The sequence below is a fragment of the Marmota monax genome, unplaced genomic scaffold (assembly GCF_021218885.2).
Source record: "Marmota monax isolate L192 unplaced genomic scaffold, Marmota_monax_Labrador192_F-V1.1 WCK01_AAM20220418_F8-fsc00007, whole genome shotgun sequence".
Classification (NCBI taxonomy): domain Eukaryota; kingdom Metazoa; phylum Chordata; class Mammalia; order Rodentia; family Sciuridae; genus Marmota; species Marmota monax.
In genome coordinates, this window is record NW_026692781.1 from 29014013 (window position 1) to 29031527 (window position 17515).

Here is a 17515-nt window from a genome sequence, read left to right on the forward strand (position 1 = left end):
CACGTATACCCTATCATTCGGGGAACTCAGGACAGAATGGAAATAAGAGCATTTCAAGAAGAGATGAATTGGACAAAATGAAGCCTGAAAGGGGTCAATGGAACATTAGAATTGTTTTGCTAGGTGGGAGGAAAGTCAGATGAGAAGGGATAAAGAAAGAAAATACAGCAAGCTCTTGAGTAATTTATCTGTGAAGGGAAAGAGAGAAGGCAGTAACTAGAGAAAGTGGAGTCAAATGAAGGTGTCCTTGTAGTTTTAATGTGAGAGACTAGTTTGTTTAAACATCAGTGGTTAATGAGTAAAGGGACATTCTGGAATTTCATTACTCTCCTTAAAACTCCAGGACTCTGAAATTAAAATACCTAATAAGTTTGATGTACTAAATTGTTAATGAGGTTACAGCAAACTCAACAAACCATAAACTCCTTAGACACAGTTCACTCTTTAATTTCCGAGGGCCTAGATCATTGAGCTCAATACACAGGCAATGCACTTTTTAAATAGAAGAGAGCCACTGAATAAATTAGATTTTCATAGCCATTGATCGCAAGTAACTTCTAGTATTAATTCCATTTTTGTAAAACACAGCTCATTTGTTCTCCCTTTTCTCCCAGCTTTTGATAGGAAAAAGCAAATTTATCACGAGCTCAGCAAGGGATGATTTGATTCTACTCATCATGTAATGTTCTTCCTTTTAAGAGCTCCCCACTTGGGCTGGGGATGTGGCTCAAGTGGTAATGCGCTCGCCTGGCATGTGTGGGGCGCTGGGTTCGATTCTCAGCACCACATAAAATAAAATAAAGATGTTGTGTCCACCGAAAACTGAAAAATAAATATTAAAAAATTATCTTTCTCTCTCTCTAAAAAAAATGAGCTCCCCACTTGGGAAATATTTATAGTTTCTTATAGTAGCAATGGACTACAGGCAACAAATACATACGATAATCTCATTCATGAACACCAGAGTTTCCCTGATTGCTAAAAGAAATGATTAATTGATTGATTGGTTGGTTGGTTGATTTTGGTATCAGGGATTGAACCTTGGGGTACTTAACCACTGAACTACATCCCCAGCCCTTTTTATTTTTTATTTTGAAACAAGCTCTCATTAAATTGCTTAGAATGTCGCTAAATTACTGAGGCTGGCCTCAAACTAGCAGTGTTCCTGCCTCAGCCTTCCAAGCCACTGGAATTACAGGTATGTGCCATCATGCCCAGCAGAAATGATATATTTAAACAAAAATTTTCAAAAATTTCCTATGCTTCTCATTTTAAAATTTGTTTCAAAGGGTAGAAGAATGTACTATTATAACAACACTGAACTAATGGATATTTTTCAATTTTTTTTTTTTTTTGACAGGAGAGGGAGAAGGAGAGGGGGTGGGGGGACATTTCAGGTTCATAACCAGAATTGGTTTCTGGTCTAAATGTTTTCATTTTGCTTATTCATTAAAAAAAGCATTTGTAAATGTAGCCATTGGGACATTACAGGCAAAAAGGTGCTTCTACACCCAGAGGCACCTGAATGATTTTTCTTTTTCTTTTTCTTTTCTTTTTTTTTCTTTTTTTTTTGACAGTGGGCAGATTTCAAATTGCAGGTGGAATAAAGAGAATAAGAGAGATGAGAAGTAAACCTCTTAAAATGCACAGAACAGAAGCCAAGAGCTCTGGGTCCAGGGAGCAACAGTGACTAGGAGGAACAGGAGAGGAAAGCCTGGCTCATCTCTCATATCCTGGTCCTATGAGACCCTGGGGAGGTGAGGGAAGGCCTGGAAATGGCTGGAATTGTCTCCCCGCCCCCCTCCGTGTTGGTATAGGGGCTTAAAGTTAAGAAAACCCATGGCATTCTCAAATACCTCTCACCATCTGTCCTTTTTCAGTGTCAACACTAGGTGTCAGTGTTTCTGATTGCATAGATTTGGCCCTCAGATTCTGTAGCTATAGAGAAATCCCTGTTTTGTTCTTTGCAATCACCAGTTTTGTTTAAAAATGTTAAAGGGAACCCAGCACAGTGGTACACACCTGTAATCCCAGCTACTAGGGAAGCCCAGGTCGGAGGATCACAAATTCAAGGTCAGCTTGAGCAACTTCGCACTTAGCAAGATCCTGTCTCAAAATAAAAGGGCTGGGGATGTATCTCAGTGGCAGAGCACTCCCGGAATCTCCAGTACTGCTTAATAAATACATATAGACATAAGTAAGTAAGTAAGTAAGTTAAAGGGGTACACGTCTGCATACATGACAGCTGTTTTTACCTCAAAAGGCCAGAGTGTGAGCCAATTCCAGAAGCCTGAATCATCAAGGGAAGAGGCCATGCTAAGTGGGTTGACCATTCTTTCTTGAGAGCATTGACTGGCCTCACAGCCTCTCTGCTCTCCTCTTTATTATCAGTGGGTGGGTTAGGGCAGCGGACTCCTTTTCAACCTTCTCTGGCCTGCATTCTTCACATCTAAACGCAAGCATCACAAAATCAAAGAGGGCTAATCAGGACACACCGTGGTGGGGTAGGCATAGGGTACATATTTCCATTCCAAGAGGTAAAAATTGACCAAAAGATAGGAGTAACCATCCCAAGCAAATCTGAAAACCAAGAAAGCAAACATTAAGGTTTAAAGCTGGAGAATCATCATTCCATGCAGCCTTCTGGACACATTGGGGGTTGAGCCCCCCAAATGTTGGGCAGCCCCAACTCCTGGGCTTTGCTAGGCTCAGTCTGTGCTTGTTTTCCTTGGGTTGGAGTTGCAACTGGTGCCTGCAGCTTTTCCAGGCATGTGTTGCACATTGGTGGTGGTTCTGCAATTCTGGAATCCCAAGGGTGGCCCTACTCCCATGGCTCTATGAGGCATTTTAGTGAAGATTCTGTGGGAATGCTGCTCTTGGAAGAGATTTCTGTCTAGACTCCCAAGCAACTAGATGGAGCATCCTTCAAAATCTGGGTGGTGCCACTATATCTCCATGGCTCTTCACCCTAAACATCTGCAGAATATGCCCCCTGTGGGCTCCACCAAGACTTACTGCTTGATCCTCTGGGGAGGAGGCACAAGCTGCGCTTGGGGCCACTTGAGCTCCCCACACTGCACCAGAATGCAGGGAGCAGAGTCCTGAGGTGGCCCTGGGTATGGAGTCTTGGACTAGTACCCCTAAGCCACTCTGCCTCCTGGTGATCTGAGTCTGTGATAGGAAAGGCAGCATTGAAGATCTCCAAAATACCTCCAGGGCCTTGTTCCATTGTCTGATGAATAGCACCTGGCTCCCTTGCAGTTGTACTGATATCTTCAACAATGGTCACTTGGTCACACTCAGCATTCTCTGCCAAACATGCTTCTTCATTCTATATGGTCAAGCCAAGAAAGATTTTTATGCTTTGCTTCCCTTTTGATTATATATTCCACCTTTAGGTCATCCCTTTGCTCTTGTTTCTCAGCACTTATGGTAAAAAGTAACCTGTGATAGTTAAATTTGTTCCTTCAACAAAAAGCATTAATGCATTCATGAGGGCTCCACCCATGACCAAGCATCTCCCACTTGGCCCTTCCTCCCAGATCTACTGCATTAAGAAAGTGAGCTTCCAACAGGTGAATGTGGGGGAGACACACTTAAAACAGAGCAGAGAGTAGCTTAATAACTGAACTCTATAAACTGGATTTGAGACCCAAGTACTAATATCAAACCATATTGACTCTCCAGAATTATAATAGAAGAAAAGGATTCTTCCTAAAGTATAGTAGGCTTTTTTTTTTTTTTAATTCTGAGACAGGGTCCTAGGAAGTTGTTCAGGCTGGCTTCAAACTTGTGATCTTCCTGACTTAGCCTCTCAAGTGCTGGGATTATAGGCATATGCCACTATGCCTGGAAAGGTTATATTCTAAGGGTTTTGTAAACAGATTTTCAATAGGCACATTGCTTTTTCGGCAGAGACAGTGGGATCACTTTTGGTTTTGCAATGACCCCAGAGCAAAGACAACTGAAATTTACTAACTACTTACCAACACCATGCCTACTTCTCGAAGCTTCTTGACAACCTAAAATAAAGTCTAAACTCTTGATCATGATGTTCAAGTTCTCAATATGACCTAATCCCACCATCTAGACACCTGATCTCTCCAGTGACCATCACCAATACTCATCCCTCAGTGCCTTTGAACTTCTTGTTGCTTCTGCCTGGAAGGTCTTCCCAACACTTGTATGCTTCTCAGAATCTCTCCTTGTCCTTCAAGACTCAGATAGAATGTCACTTCTTTTGAGAAGACTTCTTAGTCACTTCAACTGCTCTTACCACACTGAGTTATATAATTGACTGAATGTACTCCCCCCAAATTTGTAAAACCTACAATATGATTGTATTAGAAGGTGGGACCTTCGGGAGATGTTAGATCATGAGGTAGTGTTGAGAGCCACAGCCGAAGGGGCCCCAGCAAACTTCCAGCTGCCAGCTGATGATTGGCTCACAGTGGCCCCAGCAAACTTCCAGCTGCCAGCTGATGATTGGCTCCCAGCAGCCCCAGCAAACTTCCAGCTGCCAGCTGATTGGCTCCTCTGCCATGATGCTCATTGGGCTGTTTCCCAGCCCTTTCAGACCATGGAGCTGCTCATTGGGGGACTCTTTTGGCTCCGCCCATGCAACCCAGCCAATTGGCCTCAAGAGCAGGAGGAGTGGGGGTGGGGGTTGAGAGGCTTGTGGGAAGCATGGTGGCAGTGGGGCTCTGAGGGAGTTCCTGAAGAGCCCTGATAAATGGGATTTGTGTGCTAATAAAAGAGACCTTAGAGGATGTCTTGCCCTTTCCCCAACTTGTAAGAATATTATAAGAAAACAACAATCTGAAATCTAGAAGAGGGTTATCACCAGAACTTGACCATATTGGCACTCTGATATCAGACTTCCAGCGTCCAGAACTGGAAGAGATAAATCTCTGTTGTCTATAAGTCATTCAATCTATGGTACTTTGCTATAACAGCTGAAATGGACTAAGACAATTAAGCAAATTACATTTGCTTCCACATGTCTCATAGTTTACAAGGTGAGCCCCTTGAAGTAGCAGTGTCTCTCTCTCTCTCTCTCTCTCTCTCTCTCTCTCTCTCTCTCTCTTTGGTTGCTTTTAATCATTGGTTCTTCAGAGCTGTACCTAATACATAATGCCTGCCATAGAATAGTTATATCACCAATGTTTATGGAATTAAAAATTCTTTAGGTAGAATTTGACCTTAGATTCCTATTATATTCTATTGAAATTTGAGCCTTGTTATACATTTCTATTTAGTATAGTTTACCTAGAGACTAACATCAAGTTTTAATAAAGGAAAAGATCATTGTAAGTGGCCAACAAATATTGTTTGACTTGATTTGAGTATATCATAATGGACGAGTAAAGTACAAACTAATATTATATTTTATCTAGTGCTTACATACAAACCAATGGAGACTGGGGGGATTATGACACTTATATGACCATATACACTTTCTACTTAAATTTCTCTGTATTTGAAAAAAATGAGACAGATATATTTTGCCCAAGTCCAAAGATAATACACGTAAGAAAACCAGTCAATAAGAAATACATATTCAGGGAACTAGGCATGGTGGTGCATACCTGTAATCACAGTGACTCAGAAGGCTGATGCAGGAGGATCCTAAGTTCAAGAAACTCAGAAAGAAAGACCTGGTCTCAAAATTTAAAAAATAAATAAAAATAAAAAGGATTGGGGATGTAGCTTAATGGTAGAGTGCCCTGAGGTTCAATCTCTAGTAAAAAAAAAAAAAAAAAAATATATATATATATATATATATATATATATACATACATATATATACACATATATATATACACATATATATATATTCTTTTTTTTAGAATAATAGTTCCTTAATGAAGTGTTCTCCTATTAGTTATCAATGAATAGCACCTTGGGAGTTCTCACCTCTTCTTTTGCACCTTTTAAATAATTGTTTAGATGTTTACCTCATTGCCAAATTTTATGGTTGGCTTGCCCTTCTGATATAAAATGTATGGTATCTATTAGGTGATTTTGTCACTTATCATTGTTAATTTTCACAACCCAATAAATAGACCACATTCTTTTCATTTTATACTTTGGAAGTGGTGTAGGAGTAAAGGTTACAAGAGTTTTCAACTGATTTCTTAGCTTGTTACTTGGCGTAAAGATAAATGAGTTCTTACGAGTTTGCGCCTAGTGTGCATCTCAGGTTTCAAAAAATAGGAAATATATGAACAAGAATTCTATGAAATAACCCTTGTTTCTGAGATGATCCTGGGCTTCAGTGAAACTGGGAATGCAGATCTAAACTTCAGATTCTCTCTGAGGATTTGGGTTTCCTAGGATCTATATTACCCAAAATACTCTGGGGCACTGGGAGATGTGGAAGACTGAAAATGTCTCCCCAAAGACATTGACTCCTAATATTTATAAATGTTATGGTTTGGATGTGAGGTGTCCCACTAAAGCTCATGTGTGAGACAATACAAAAAGGTTCAGAGGAGAAATTACTGGGTTGTGAAAGTCTTAATCCAATCATATAATCAATCCTGATGAGATTAACTAGGCGGTAACTGAAGGCTGGTAGGGTGTGGCTGGATGAGGTAGGGTACTGGGGGCCTGCTTTGGGGTATATATTTTATATCTGGCCAGTGGAGCCTCTCTGTCTTCTCTCTGATCATCATGTGAGCTGCTTCTCTTTGCCACACTCATCCACCATGATATGTACTGCCTCACCTTGAGTCCAGAGGAATGGAGCCAGCCACTTATGGACTGAGGCCTCTGTAACTGTAAACCTTCTTCCTCTACAGTTGCTCTGGTTGGGTCTACTTTATTTGGGGAAAGGTCTTTATAGATATGATTAACTTTAGTCTTTTGATATGGGAAGATTATCCTGAATTATCTGGATGTCCTCAATGCAACCAGCATAACCTCTTGGCTTTAAAAAAGAGAGGCAGTGGGAGAGTCCATAGACACACAGAGGGTAAGGTGATAGAGCAAAGAACAGAGACTGGTGCCAGCCTTGAGAACCAGAGAGATGCAGCCACAAGCCAAGGAATGCCAGCAGCCAACAGAAGCTGGAAGAGGAAATAAACAAATTCTTCCCTAGAGTCTACAGAGAGAACACAGCCTTGCCCACACCTTGATTTTGTTCCAGTAATACTGATTTTAGACTTCTGGCTGTCAGCACTGCAAGAGAGTGCATTTCTGTTGTTTTAAGCCCTCTGGTTTTTGGTACTTTATTACATCCAGCACAGGAAAAGAACAGAGGGGATGTGGAGATGTCAGGCCAATCACAAAGGAGGAAGGTCCATGACTCACCACAACTGCTCTAAGTTCTACTGAACATGCTGCATTGTAGACAGAAAACTTGAATCCAAATTCTTAATTTCCTTTTGCGAAATCTGAGCTTGTTCTGCCATTCAACTTCTAATACAAAATGGGTTTGGATTGAAAGGTCTATTGTGAACGTGGAATTTTAAATATGGAAACCTACACTTTAACACATCTTTTTGATACAAAAGGGATTAGATCAGACCCTACGCATGAGTCACATAATTTTGTAATACACTGCATATTTTAACCCTTAATAAAATTATTCAAGTATTTGGAAAAAAAACATCCATTTTAAAAATAGAACCACCCTAAATTTCCAGGTACACATTTTGTGTGTTAAAGGAAGTAGTTTCAGAGAAGGAGGAAAATGAGAACAAGACAGACAACTATTTCTTTGGATATTTTGGGGCATAATTGGACATATGATTCTTTTAGTACTATTCATCAATTGTGAGCTCTGAAATAGAACCAATGAACTTTCATCGTAAGGAAATAAAAAAAGTCAACAAAAAACAAAACCCAAAATACTCCTCTTCTTGGCAAAGGATATTAGCACCTAGCATTCTGGCATGAAATTGTTGAGGGCCACAGCCGAGTAGGGATGACGCATGGCTTTATCTATTTATTTTTTACAAAATAGAATAGATAACAAACCTTTATGCTCAACCTTAAAAAATGCATTATGTAAGTCTGGCTCTGGGAAAAATTCATGAGAAACCTCAGTAAAAAAGATGATTTCATCCTAAATCATCCAACATTAATATGCATCCGAATACTGCTAGTTCTAAGTTTCTGCTAAAAATATTATCTGCTGACTTCTGGTTAAGCATTTCACACTTATTTTTAATTTAAAGGAAACATGTATTTTTAAGTTCTCAAAAATATTTTTAAAAATTTTAATTGACAGGTAATAATTGTACATATTTGTGGGGTATGGCATGATACTTCAATACATGTGTACAATATGCAATGATCAGATCAAGGTAATTGACATATTTATTAACTTCACATTTACCATTTTTGTCTTTAAAATTCAAAACACTCTCTACTAGCTATTTTGAAATATAAATTAATTTTTGCCAACCATAGTTGTCAACCTACTTGCTACAGAATGTTAGAAGATAGTCCTCCTATCCAGTGGTACCCCGTACCTGTTAACCATACTTTCCTCATCTATGCTCCCCGACACTTCCTAGCCTCTGGAAACTACTATTCTACTATCTACTTCTACAATTTTGTGACATTTCACATATAAGTGAGAAATGTGGTATCTGTCTTTCTGTGCCTGACCTATTTCACTCAACAAAATATCCTCCAGTTCCATCTATGTTGCCACAAATGACAGAATTTTATTTTTTTATGGCTGATCCACATCTTCACTATGCATTCACCTGTTGATGGACACCTGAGTTGATTCCATATTTTGGCTACTGTGAATAGAGCTACAATAAATACGGGGGTGCAGATATCTCTTTGAGATACTGATTTAATTTATTTGGGATATGTACCCAGTAGTGGGATTGCTGGATCATGTCACAGTGCTATTTCCAGATTTTTGAAGAAGATTCATTGTGTTTTTTTTTTAAATAATGGCTATATTAGTTTACAATTCCAACCAATAGTGTTTGAGAGTTTCCCTTTTTCCACATCCTTGCAAGCACTTTTTTTTGTAAATTTTTGTCTTTTTGATAAAAGCCCTTCTAATTGGAGTGAGATGACATCTCATTGTGGCTTTAATTTGCATTCCTCTGATAATTAGTGATAACCATTTTTTAATATACTTGTCCATTTATGTGTCTATTCAAATAATTTACTCCTTTTTAAAATCAGGTTTATTTTCTTTTTATTGTTGTTGAATTGTTTAGATTCATTTTATATTCTGGATTCCCTGTTGGACAAATAGTTTGCAAATATTTTCTCCCATTATGTATTTCTTAATTCTGTTGATTATTTGCTTTACTGAGCAGAAGCTTTTTGGTTTGAATGAAAGAAAATTAAAATTCTGCTTTTACAAGATGGGTTATTTTGTTTCTAATTATGAGTTGTACAAAGTCTTTATATATTTTGGAAATGAGTCCTTTGTCAGAAATATTTTGTTTATAGCTCATTTGTTAATGATGTCGTTTGATGAGCAAAAGTCTTTAAATTTTATGGAAGATAACTACCAATTTCAAAAAATCATTGTTGCTTTCTGTTTTCTAAGCATCTTTGCCTACTGTCATGTTATATTCTTCTTTTTTTCTTCTTTCTTTTGGGAGATGCTGGGTATTAAACGCAGGGAGTCACCCACCCACACTAGGCAAACATTCTATTACTGAGTTACATCCCCAAACCTTTTCAAATTTCTTTATTTTGAGACAGGGTCTAAGTTGCCTGGGCTGAACTTGAAATTGCAATCCTCTTGCCTCAGCCTTCCAGATTGCTGGAATTATAGTTGTGCACCACCCAGATTGGCTCAGAAACTTATTCTTGATTACAATAGCTTTGGAGAAAGCCTTGAAAGCATGTAATGTGATTCTTTTCAAATATGTGACTATTCTAAATGCTTTGCTTTTTCATATAAACTTTAGAATAAACTTCTAGAATTTTAGAAATGTGCTGAATTTTTGCTTGAGGTATTTGATCTACATCTTATTTTGAAAATTGACATTCCAACAATTTTGAGTTTTCCCATCAATGAATACTGTATATTTATCTTAGGGTTCTTAAAATTTCTCAAAGTATGGCCAGGCATATAGCTCAGTGGTAGAGTATGTGCTTAGTATGTGAAAGGCTCTGGGTTCTATCTGCAGCACTACTGAAAAGAGATGAGAGAGAGAGAGAGAGATTTCTCTAAGTAATATTTTGTACCTTTTGGTGTAGAAGTCCTGACCTTTTAATTTATTCCTAAGTATTAAGACAGAACGCTCTAAGAAATCTCTCAAGACAGAGTCTCATGCTCAGAAACTAAGTTTATTAGTAGGAAAGGCCTGCCAGGCTGCCCAATATAGTGGCGCAGCAGCCAGAGATATTTAAATAGGGGTTTTATATCTTTTTAAACAAGGGAACAAGAGCAAGCTGGAGATGACCTTGGGTGCAGCAAATTAGAATTGAACTTGGATGTAGGTGGTTGGGTAACAACAGATTTTTTTAGTTAGGGAACTTGGGAGGGTGGGGTGTGGGAACAGGGCTCTTAAGTTTCTTTTTCTTGGTAGCTTTGGTTCTGAGTCCCAGAACCAAAATAGAATTGTTAATGTCTGGGATATCCCATTACTAAGTATCTTATTTTTGTAATATAAATGGTATTTTCTAAGATCTATTTTGCAATTGGTTGATGCTTGTATACAGAATTTTTGTAGTTTTTTTGAATAGATTTTGTGATCTCTCTACATTCAATTATTACTACTAGTTGAATTGTATACTTCTTCCTTTTTAATCTTTATGCCCTTTGCCTTTGCTGTATTGACTAGGATTTTTAGAACAATGTTAAAAAGAAGTGATGAGTATACAATCATGCTTTGTTCTTGACCATTCCCGATTTCACCATTAAATATGATGTTAGCAGCCAGGTATGGTGGCCCACACGTGTAATCCTAGTGATTTGGGAGGCTGAGGCATGAAGATCACAAGTTAAAGATCAGCCTCAGCAACTTAGCGAGACCTTGTCTCAAAGCAAAAAGTAAAAGGAACTGGGGATGTATCTCAGTGGTAGAGTACCCCTTGTTTCAATCCTAAGCACAAAAAACAAAACCATACATATATATTTGCTAAGGACAAAATACTAGCAAATCAAATCTATATGAGAGATATTTGTTAGTAACATCATTTTTGTAATTTCTTTATCATGCCCTATTAACAGGTCACACTGTGTCATGAAGTGATTTGTGAAGTGACCCTTCCTTTTTTTGTTTTCTGAAAAAGTTGCCCAACATTGGTGTTACCCAACATTCAATGGAAACAACTGTTCAAAGAATTCACTAATAAATTATTGGTCCTACAACAACCGGAGTGTAGGGAGGAGAAGAATAGAAGTTAGTTGGATTAAACAAAGGGGAATGAAGGGAAGGGGGTGGGAATGGGAATAGGAAAGACAGAATGAATCAGACATAACTCTCCTGTGTTCATATATGAATATGTGACCAGTGTAACTCCACACCATGTACCACCCCAAGAATGGGAAATTATACTCCCTGTGTGTATGACAAGTTGAAATACATTCTGCTGTCATGTATAACTAAAAAGAACAAATTAAAGAAATCACTGGGACTAGAGTTTTCTTTGTGGGGGCTCTTACTTTTTAAATCAGGTTTATTGATTTATATGCATATAGTTGTGTAAACACCATCAAAATTAATATTTAGGACATTTTTATGACCCTTCAATAGTTCTTGGAAGCCCTTTTGGAATGAATTCATCCTGTAACCACTCATTTGTTTTCTCTCTATAGCTTTTCCTTTTTCTGTCACATGCATGGAATCATATAGAAATGACATTTTTAAACTTAGCACAATGCATTTAAGATTGATTTATTTATACATTAAGGACTGGGGATCAAAACCATGGGTACTAATTTCAAGCACACATCCCCAGCCCTTTCTTTTATTTTTTACTTTGAGACAGGGTTTCGCTAAGTTGCTATTAAGGATGCAGGGGCATCCTTAAGTTGCCAGGCTGGCCTCAAACCTGCAGTCCTTCTGCCCCTGCATCCTTAATAGCCAAAATTATAGGTGTGTGCCCCCATGCCTGGTGATCATTACTTCTTGTGTCAGCCATTTACTCTTTTTTTTTCTGCCAAGTAATATTACATTTTATGGATGTGGTACATTTTTTTTTATGCACGAGCCAGGTGGCAAGACACTTGAGTTGCCTTCAATTAATGAAAATAATAAAGGATCTATAAACATCTGCATATATAATTTTATGTGGATACCTTTTATTTTTCTTGAGTAAATAAATATGTAGGAGTGGTATTGCTGGTCTATATGGTAAATTTATGTTTGTAAGAAACTGCCAAATTGTTTTCCAAGATAACCTACCATTTTGCATTCCCAACAGCAATATATGAGAATTCTAGCTGTTTCAAATCTGGTATTGCCAGTTTTTGAAATGTTCGTTTTAGGCATTATTTTAATTTGCATTTTTCTAATGACTATGTTGAGCATCTTTTCACATGCTTTATTTTGTCATACACATATCTTCTCCAGTGAAGTGTCTGCCTAGGTACTTTATCCATTTTTTAAATGATATATCAAGAGCATTGTAATGTTTTGAACAACCAATAAAAAAATCAAGTGAGGTATCAATACTATAAAATATTATCAAAGTACTTTATCCATTTTTAAAAAATAGGTCTTTTTTTTTTAGTTTTGAGAATTCTTTATATATTTTGTATACATGCTCTTATCCAATGTTCTTAATTTTCTCCTGCCTTTAAGTTGGCTTTCCATTTTCATAATACTATTTTGAAGAAGTTTTTAGGTTTTTTTTTCCCTTGTTTTTTGTCTGATCATTTGTTCAGGAGCTAAACTACTACTATTTCCTCCTCCTCCCCCCCTCCCCCTCCCCTCCTCCTCTTCTTCTTCTTTCTTCTTCTTCTTCATTGTCATTATTATTATTATTATTATTATTTGGTTTGTTTTAGTTGTACATGACAGTAGAATTCATTGTGATATAATTATACAAGCATGGAATATATCCTATTCTAGTTAGGACCCCACTCTTATGGATGTACATGATGGTGGGATTCACTACGGTATATGTTCATCTACATATATAGGAAGATTATTTTGAATTAACTCCACCAACTTTCCTTTTCCTATCCCCTACCCTTCCCTTTATTGCCCTTTGCCTAATTTACTGAATATCTATTCTTTCCTTCTTACCCCCTTATTATGGGTTAGCTTCCATATATCAGTGAAAACATTTGACCTTTGGCTTTTGTGGACTGACTTATTTCACCTAGTATGATAGTTTTCAGATCCATCCATTTACTGGCAAATATCACAAAGTCATTCTTTATGGCTGAATAATACTTCATTGTGTATACATACCACATTTTCTTTATACATTCATTTATTGATGGGCATCTAGGTTAGTTCCAGAGCTTGGCTATTGTTTTGAATTTTGATGAAGACAAATTTATGAATTTTTTCTTTTATGGTTTGAGCTGTGGGGATAATTTAATATTTTATTTTATTTTATTTGTTTAAAGTTTCAACAATTTTTTGTGTTAAGTCAAACCAAAGTATTTCTATAGGTGGAGAGGAAATGTCTACGTAACAGTCGACAAGGCTAGTTTACTTAGGCCTCACATTTGTACTTCTACATATATTATATCACAGCACAAAATATCCCCCATCTTGCTCTCTCAAGCTACCAGATAAGTCAGAAGATTAATTCACACTGAGTGGGAGCATCCCTGGATATCTATGTAAAGGGTAAATAAAGATGTGAAGTTGCCATTTTCTTGGGTCACTTTCAAGATCTCTTCTTTCTCTTCAGTATTTTTATACCCTTATTTTTCTTCTACTTACCAAGAATTGATGTTGCAACATTTAATAGCCAATTTGCCACTTGTTTACACCAGTTCTTTGAAATAGTATTTATTGTCTATAGTCCGTGTCATGTTCTTTGTACAACATAATCTAAAATTTGTAGACATCACACAATTTAATTCAATGGTTATTTTCATAATAGAAAAGAATGAGGAAGTCAGTTCCTAAGTCCACATGATGGAGAGTTGGGCCCACATTTTCTTTTCTTTTTTTTTTTTAATTTTTTATTGTGGGTTGTTAATTGTTTATTGTGGGCCCACATTTTCTTCCAGTAGGCACAGGGTCTCTGTTCTAATGCTTAGGTCCTTGATCCACTTGAGTTGAATTTTCTACAGGGTAAGAGATTTCATTCTGCTACATATGGATTTCCAGTTTTCCCAGCACTATTTGCTAAAGAGGCTACCTTTCCTCCAATGTATGTATATGAAGCCTTTGTCTAGTATGAGATGACTATATTTATGTGGTTTTGTCTCTGTATCTTCTATTCTGTTCCATTGGTCTTCACGTCTGTTTTGGCACCAATACCGTGCTATTTTTGTTACTATAGTATAAGGTCTGGTACTGTAATGCCTCCTGCTTTGCTTCTCTTGTTAAGGATTGTGTTTGCTACTCAGCCCCCTGAAACCTAACTCCTTGCCTCATTTGAATAGCTTCTCCTCAATAAAAGGGGTCAGCACATGCTCTGGCTCTTTCTGCGGACCCTTAAGGTCGGAGGAGCCGTCACAGCGACCCCAAAGAAAAAGGTATTTGTGTCTCTTGTGTGGTTATTTCATGCAGCCCAGTTAGCCCAGTTTAACTGGAGTGACCCCTTAGCCTTTTAGTTGCGAGAACAGAAACCCGGTACACAATACCTTTTTATTTTATTTTATTTATTTATTTTTATGTGGTGATGAGGATCAAACCCAGGGCCTCGCACATGCTAGGAGAGCTCTCTAGCTCTGAGCCACTTTACACTCCCCAAAGTTGACCCTATTAGTTTCATTCCCGCCTATCCCACTCAGTTAGAAGTTATGGCATTTAAGTTGTTCTACTTGATGAATACTCTCAAATCATTTCAATATTAAATGTTTCTAACACTACTGTAATGAGTCCAATTAAAATTAGAAAATTTCAAAGAAGTTCCAAATTGTCTTATTCTTCGGGTCCCAGCCTTTTTCCTGCTGGGACCTGTTCCTTGTTTTCTCCAGCTTGCTACAGGCCATCATCTCAGGCTGAGAATGGAAGCCCGAGGTGTCCCCAAGGCCTTGCCCTGGCACCAGGAGCACAAGAAGTCAGGAGAACCAGAATTGTAACATAGCTCCGGCTCACTGTCTGGCTGAATTGACAGTGTATTTCCTGGCTTTTTGTTCCTCTACAATGTAATGCTTCTTCTGCAGGATGGGTGAAGGCAGATTAGCTGTCTTCCCAGTTTTGGCCAAACTGTGACTAAATTCATTTTTCCTTTTTAAATTGTTTTTTTCTTATTTCTGATGCAGGTGGATGACTGAATCAAGTCAGTTGGGGCCTTGAATTCAGGGCTCTGACCTGGACTCTAGTAGCAGTATTGCCAAGAGGCAGAGAGGCAACATTTCTGGCCCTGTGAAGACTACCAGGGAGACAATGCCACACAAATATCTTCATGTTTCTGCATGGTTGGGCTTCCTCAGCAAGGGAACTGACATGCTATAAAGTTAATGTCTTCTTTCTCCGGAGTCACTGGCTCTTTAATGCTCTTCTTCCTCTGGCCTCCTGTCTGGTGAGGCCATATGTTTACATTTTAAGGGGGAGGAAGATGAATTTCTGAGCCATTTGTTTGTATTTCAAAGGACCATAAAACATTTGGGAGCACAGGTTCCCTCCCTTTCTCAGGAGGGAAGGAAGGTAGCATGTTGCTTCTACAAACTGTCAAAATGATAATTTTCCATTCCTCTTCTGTTGTGCAAAACAAAATAAAACTACACAAAAACTCCTTTTGCACTTTCAGGGTCTGTTGGCTCTCCTCACATTGCTCTCAAGGGAGAATAAAAAGCAAGGAGAACTGACAAGAATATTATTTTTAAGTAATAGTTTCTGATCCAGAAACCTCACTTTTGCTTTCAAGTTAATATAAATATAGATATTAAAAACCTATTAAAAACCTCTACAAACCCATTATTTATCTTAGAGACCTAATATATATTCACACACATGCATATCATAAAAGTACTCAGCAAGCCTAGTTATTTGGATTTCTTGCATAAGTATTTAGCTTTCTGTAAGTTCAACATGTAAATTTTGAAGTCATAAATAGAGAGATCTATGTGTTTGAAATATAAATGATATATATGGATTAGCATGTAGCTGTATATTACTAAAGATGCAATGAATTGACTGGTGATGTCTAATTGTATGGCTAGCAGCGTAATTTATTCAGACTGTATTTTTGTACAGAGCAGCGCACACTAACCTATGCCTCTGTGTCCTCTTTTAATGCCTAAAACTGTGCCTAGAAATTTCATCTGTCTTAAAAAATACAATATACTTCATGCTGTTTATGCTGTTAATTTCTCTACTGCTATACTGTATTATTTTTAAATATATGACATGTTTACTACTTAAATATGAATGTTTTATCCTGGTTACTTTTTTAAAACAGTCATCTGGGGTAAACCTGTTTATCACTCTAGTGATTTTGAGTTTGCAGTTTCATGATCAGTTCATTTCATGATTTTTGTAGTTGACATGAAGTTATCTATCTGGAAGAAAATAAAAGTGGTTTCATTAAAAAAAAAAAACCCTCAACTTTGCACAGCAAAGGAAACTATCAACAAAGTAAAGAGACAACCTGAGGAATGGGAGAAAATATTTAGAAAGCACACATCTGATAAGGGGGTAATATTCAAAATATGTAATGAAAAGCAACTCAATAGCAAGATAACAACCGGATGAAAAAATGGGCACAGGACAGACATGGTGGTGCACGCTTGTAATCCTAGCTGCTACTGAGGCAGGAGGATCGAACGTTTGAGGCCAATCTGGACAACTGAGTGAGAAGGGTCTCAAAATAAAATGTAGCTCAGTGGTAGAGTACCCTGGGTTCAAACTCCAGTACTGCAAGAAAAGAAAAGGACAAAAGATCTGAACAAATATTTCTCTAAATAAGACACACAATGGCCAACAGGTTTAAGGAAAAATGCTCACCACTAATTATCAGGGAACTTCAAATCAAAACTCTAAGGAGATATCCACATGGGTTAGAAAGGATGTTATCAAAAAGTCAAAGGAAAATAAATGCTGATAAGGATGTGGAGAAAAGGGGGTGCTCATACACTGCTGCTTGGATGGTAATCTGGTACAGCCATATGGAAAACAGTATGGTAGTTCCTCAAAAAGTTAAAAATTGAATTACTATAAGATCCCCAAATCCCACTTCTGGATATCTATTCAAAGAAAATGAAATTAGTATCTTAAAGAATTACCTGCATTCCCATGTTCATTGCAGCACAATCCACGATAGCCAACGTATGGAATCAACCCTAAGTGCTCATCAATGGATGAATAAAACAAGTGGTGTGTGTGTGTGTGCACACTCATATACTAATAATGGAATATTATACAGTCGTAAAAAGAGAGAAATTCTGTCATTTTGACATAGATGTCACAGAGGACATTACATTAAGTGAAATAACCTAATG

General features: G+C 37.6%; 1 non-coding gene across 1 annotated transcript; it reads right to left on the reverse strand.

Annotated features, from left to right (window-relative positions):
- Positions 1-612: 612 nt before the first annotated feature.
- On the reverse strand, positions 613-687 carry LOC124094715 (small nucleolar RNA SNORD51). Its single transcript, XR_006852308.1, has one exon. It is a non-coding gene; the product is annotated as a small nucleolar RNA SNORD51 (small nucleolar RNA).
- Positions 688-17515: the final 16828 nt, after the last annotated feature.